Source organism: Thamnophis elegans, chromosome 10, assembly GCF_009769535.1.
Source record: "Thamnophis elegans isolate rThaEle1 chromosome 10, rThaEle1.pri, whole genome shotgun sequence".
Classification (NCBI taxonomy): domain Eukaryota; kingdom Metazoa; phylum Chordata; class Lepidosauria; order Squamata; family Colubridae; genus Thamnophis; species Thamnophis elegans.
The window spans coordinates 28,251,143-28,256,889 of NC_045550.1; positions in this window are offsets into that span (position 1 = coordinate 28,251,143).

Genomic DNA, 5,747 nt, shown 5'->3' on the forward strand with positions numbered 1-5,747 from the left:
AAATGCTTCCTTTCTGTTCCTTCCCTTTTTACTTTCTGAAATGTGTTCTTGAGTTCAATATAAATAAACTATGCCATATACTGTGAAGATTTCATACTTATTTAACACAGGCAGTCCTCTACGTATAACCAAAAGTGAGCCCAAAATTTCCATTGCTGAACAATGCAGTTGTTAAGTGAGATTCGCCCCATTTTATGATACTTTATGCCACCGTTGTTAATTGAATCACTGCAGTGAATCACGAGGTCATTAAACAGTCAGATTCTGATTTTGTTAGTCACAGTCTGGCTGGGAAGGTTACAAATGATGATCACATGATCCTGGGATAGTGCAACTGTCATAAATACATGCCAGTTGCCAAACGCAACTGAATTTTGATCATGTGACCATGGGGATGCTACAATGGTTGTAAGTGTGAAAACAAGTCATAAATCACTTTTTTCAGTGCCATTGTAACTTTAAATGGTCACTAAATGAATAGTTGTAAATCAAGGACTACATGGATATTGATCTGCAATTCTTTAATTTTTTTTTCAATGAGAAGTTTCTATGAAGGTTATTATGTTTTAGCTTCCTACATAAGGAGAGGCCATTGGAGACTTGCAACATATTATAATTGTCATTTCTTTTACTAATATATGAGTGGAACATAGCTAACAAACAGTATCCCAGTTCAATTTCTAATAAAAAGATTCCTAATTTATTTTTTATTTATTGTATCTTGCCTTTACATTTTTTTTTGCAAATAACTCAGGGCAGCAAACATATTCAACACAACTTCCACCTTATTTTTTCTCCACAACAACCTTGTGAGGTGAGTTGGGTTGAGAGAAAGACAGAACTAGAATTCATGGTCTCCTGCTTTTAAGCTCGATGCCTTAATCACCTACCAAATCTGTATGCTTGCCGCAATTTTTTGAATGATAGGAATAAAAATCAAAGAACCATGAAATAAAAAGTTTTCTATGAGAAATGCAAAACTCAAAGCAACAATTTTCATCATATTATCTGTCAATAATAACCAATTATATATGATAATATAACATACTGTTGTCATATTTTATGGTTTTAGGTTCAATAATTTAGAAGCTTAAAACAACAACTTATCTCACCTTTTTCCTACGGAAGCTATTAGCAAAATTTATTTTTCAATTATTAATATTCTTTCTTTTTTAATGACTACAATTCAGTTCATTGTTATGCCAGTAAAAATGGATTCCAGCTGTTCACCTTAGTCTTGAGAATGCAGAATAAGGATGAACCATCAATGCATTTTCAAAATGCTTTCTGCAGTTACAATGACGTGTTAGCTCTCATTTTCCCAAGATGGAAGCAATATTATTGAATAAATGACAAGATTTCTTCTGCAATTCTGAAATACGTTCTATACTGTATGCTTAGCATTAGGATCAATGCACTGGATAAATCAGGAACAAGAATAACTATATGCATATTTTCTTAGGAATTATGTTTCACTTCATTCAACAGGTCATATGGATACTTAGGGTGCCTAGGACTGTAGTCTTTAAGTGGCCAAATCTGCAAGAAAAAAGAAAATTACCTGTAAATGTTCCAAATGCTTCAGCAATTCCAAAGAACAGAAAGTTTCACGAGCTATAAAATAAAAATCTATCACAAATAACAAATTTACAGGACCCAGGCAGCAAAATAAAAGTTTGATCTTCTTGCTGCGGATGAAGCATTACCTCCTTTAGAGCCTAGACTAGCAATTTGTAGGGACTCTGAAAATCAGATTTGACGCTTAGGCGGAGCCAAGTTTCAATAATTGAACCCAAGGCCAGAATATTTGATGTGGATTATCAGCTTGCGTTAGGTATTATCTAAGGGTTCTAAATTCTACAGTGTCAACATTTCTAATTTCATAAAGCACAAAGACAACAGGCAGAAGATTTAATGAGGTTATTGAAAGCAGCTTTATTTTAAACCTCTTCCTCATCTTGTCCTTATTAGGGCTGTGATTCATCCTAGTCAATAAGGAGTAAAGCCTTGTTTATTATGTTTGCGTAACACAATATATCCTTTTGTGCACATTCTTCAGACTTTTATATATATCATTGATCAGAACCATTTCTCCAGTTGAAAAATCCTATTTTTCTTAGAATAGGATTTTAAAATCCAGTTGTCAAATTACAACATCTATCACAATAGGCACCTTCTAGGAGTTAGATATGCATCAACAGAATTCAAGGGGGAGTTGGACTTAGTTTGCTTGTGGCTAGGTAGAGATTTTAGGCTGATCCCTCTTTTAACCCCAGGTTCTGCCATTCTTTCCTTTACATCTGTTTATAATATATAATATAATATAATTAATTTTGCTATATTTGTTGTTGCTCCCTTTTGCACCCACCCTCTATTTTCTTTTATGCGCAGCTTCACTGCCTTACCCTTTTCCCTTTGAAGGTTAGCAATCAATTGAGTGACCAAAAATACAATTTGCTAAGATTCCACCATATTCATGGCTCTTTATATAGAGAAACATGCTTAAAATTGTAGAATACATAACCACATACACATTATCTACAAAAAATAATGTAATAATAAAATGGCAACCAAAACAGCAGTAATATTATCATCCAGTTGGGACTCCAGTTCCCAAAGGCCCAGAGAAACAGCCTATGTCACAAAGACGATCATTCTATCAGTGATAACCAGCCCCGGGAATTCTACCTGAAAGCCCATTTGGAATCAGGGTAGCTGGTATATTCAGTTACCATTTAGGGACAAATATGTATGCTTTTACTTTTGTACTCAACATTTATCTAAGACCCGGGTGTCAAACTCGCCACGTCACATTGCTGTCATGTGACATTTCATGATGTTTTCCCCATTTGTGGACTGGGATGGGCATGGCTTGCCCTTGACACAGTTTGACACTCCTGATCTAAGAGAAACTGAGTTATAAAACCAAGGTTCCATATCTATAGATATGTTTCCTTTCCCTATGATTTAAGGTACAATTGAATTTGTTTGGAATTTGAGATTTGAAAGTGAAGTTAAACTGAATTAATGAAGAACAATCTAAGAATGAAGAAAACATGCTTTCTTAGTTTTGCATCACAAATCTTGGGGAGGTAAGAAATTTGCATCTTTTTTAGAGCACTTTCATTGCTCTGGAAAATATTGCCAGATTTTGTATTTCATGAAAAGCACTTGGATTATTTTCTATCATTCAGAGTGTTTAGTCAGAGTATCTGACTAAACATACTTAATGTGTTACACAAGACCTAGTGTTCCTCTGTAGAAACTAAGCATAATCTTGGATAAGCCTTCCGCTCACTGATTCAGCATTAGAATCTGTCATGAGCATATATCCTTGAAGTGTCAGAAGATACCTTTGCCAGATGGACATATGAAAACATTTTTGCATAGAGGGCATGAAAATTATTTCAAGCAGATGCAAACGTTCAACTAGTACTAAAATTGTATCAGTTACCTCGTTTATGAAGAGACTCCAGATATAATTCCCTGGATTTCTTTCTGTAGAGTTGAAAATGCAGTTATGACCAAACCGTGGTCGAGAGCAGTGGTGAACCTGATACAGATGTTAAAGGTGACAGGCCACGATGTTATAGGTGACACACCACCATTCACCCAAATCCAGCAATTAATTTAGAAAGCATGTCCTTTCTTTGTGTGATTTTTGGAGGCTGCAGAAACTGTGAGAATGAGTGTGCTGTGCTCTTGCAAAATCTCTGGATCTTCTGAAAATGGCACAAAAATGAAGAGTTTTCATCTGGCTTCCAGAACATTCAGAAGAACATTCTCCAAAGCTGCTTCAAGAGTGAAAGCCTTATGTGAAGCAGAGCAGTATCGGGTTGGTACCAGGGGCATCAACAGAAAAAGAATACTGCCTGAAGGTAAGCAGATGTTATGAAACACCAGACAGGCAGGAAAGACTCATGTGGGGAATTAGCTTTGAATCCTTGCGCAGACGCAAGAGATCCTAAACGGATCCCCCCAAACTCCATAAAGCCTTATCTATCTGATCCCAAAAGAAGGCAAGCAGTCTGGAAAGATTCCTGTATATTAGGCAGAATTGAACAGTCATTTTCAACTCTACACATGTGGATCTGATTTGTTTTGCACAACAAATCCCGGGAAGCACTGTATCACAAAGCACTTTTAAAAAACATAGACAGATATATTTACTATTGGTTCTGCTGTGCTCAAATTTATTTATATGAAGTATGTGGAAATATCAAGTTTGCAAGCCTTTCACCTGAAAAGTATCATCACAGATTTAGAAAGGCTGAGGGTAACCGAAGTTGGAGGCAGTATTGTTAAGACTGTAGTAAAACCATCAGAGAAAATAAAATCAAATATTTAGTAACTGTACATGTACAGTATAATTCTCTGCCCTTTAGCATATTAAGTGTTCAGTTGATGAGCTGTCTTCTTCACAAATACATTTTCTGATGTGATGCTGGTATCAGAGATAAACTGCAAGCAATAACATTGGCTTTGCCTCCTAATGATGATAAACTATAGAATGTACCAAAATCTTGTTGCTGACATGAATATCCTAAAGACATTCCTAGAACATAAGCAATGCCCTGCTGAATCAGAACCCAGGTCCAGCAGTTAGTTCTTGCAATGGTCAACAACTGCAGAAGCCCACAAGTTTCCCAGCCGATGGCCTTCAGAAGCAGTCATCCTGCCATCAAAGCTAACAGCCATTGATCCCCATGACTACCATGAATTGGTCCACATTTTGAATGCCAGTGAAGCTGGAAGTCAGCACCATTTCTTGTGATAGCAATTTCCAAAGTTGAAATATAAGTAGTTCTCGACTTAGAACAGTTTATTTAGTGACCAAAGCTATGGCACTGAAAAAGTGACCTATGACCGTTTTTCACACGACCATTGCAGCATCCCCATGGTCACATGATCAAAATTCAGATGCTTGGCAACTATTTCATATTTATGACAGTTGCAGTGACCTGGAGTCATGTTACCACTTTTTGTGACTTTGTGACAAAGTCTCAAAGACAGATTCATTTAATAATGGCTAACTTATCATTAACTTAGCAATCGCAGTGATTCATTTAACTGTGGCAAGAAAATGGAGCAAATTCAGTTAACAAGTCTCTCACTTAGTAACATTATTTTGGGCTCAACCGTGGTCATAGCTCAAGGACTACACGTATGTATTACATAAAAAACCACACTTTTTGTCTGTCCCGATTTTTTCAGGATACCACCAAGTATCCTCTGGTTCTTGTATTTTCGGAAGGGGAAAATAGCTACTCTTTATCCATTTTATGTACAGTATGCAGTTTTGTACACTCTGATCATATCCCCTCTCCTTTGCAGACTACCCCCCCCCCCTCCCGGAATGTTGCAACCTTTATAGGGAAACAGTTTGAGTCCCATGATCATCTTAGTTGCCCTCCTTGGAACCACCTCTAACTCTATTAGATCCTTTATGAGGTTGAGGCAACCAGAACTACATATATATTCCTGATGTGGTCACACCACTGAATTACATTACAATGTTGGCAGTCTATTTTCAAAACTGTTTCTGATTATCCCTACTGTGCTTTTGGGCTTTTTTTTTTTGAAACAGTAGATACATTATTGCTTCTGCCCCAGCATCTCATTGTAGGTTTTGCAAATATATTTGCTGCTGAAACTTTATATAGAGCCTTTGGTAGTCTCTTCAAACTGTTTTCCATTCCTATGACTGTATCCAAAGCAGATAAAAAATAAAGAAAAAGCAATGAAGA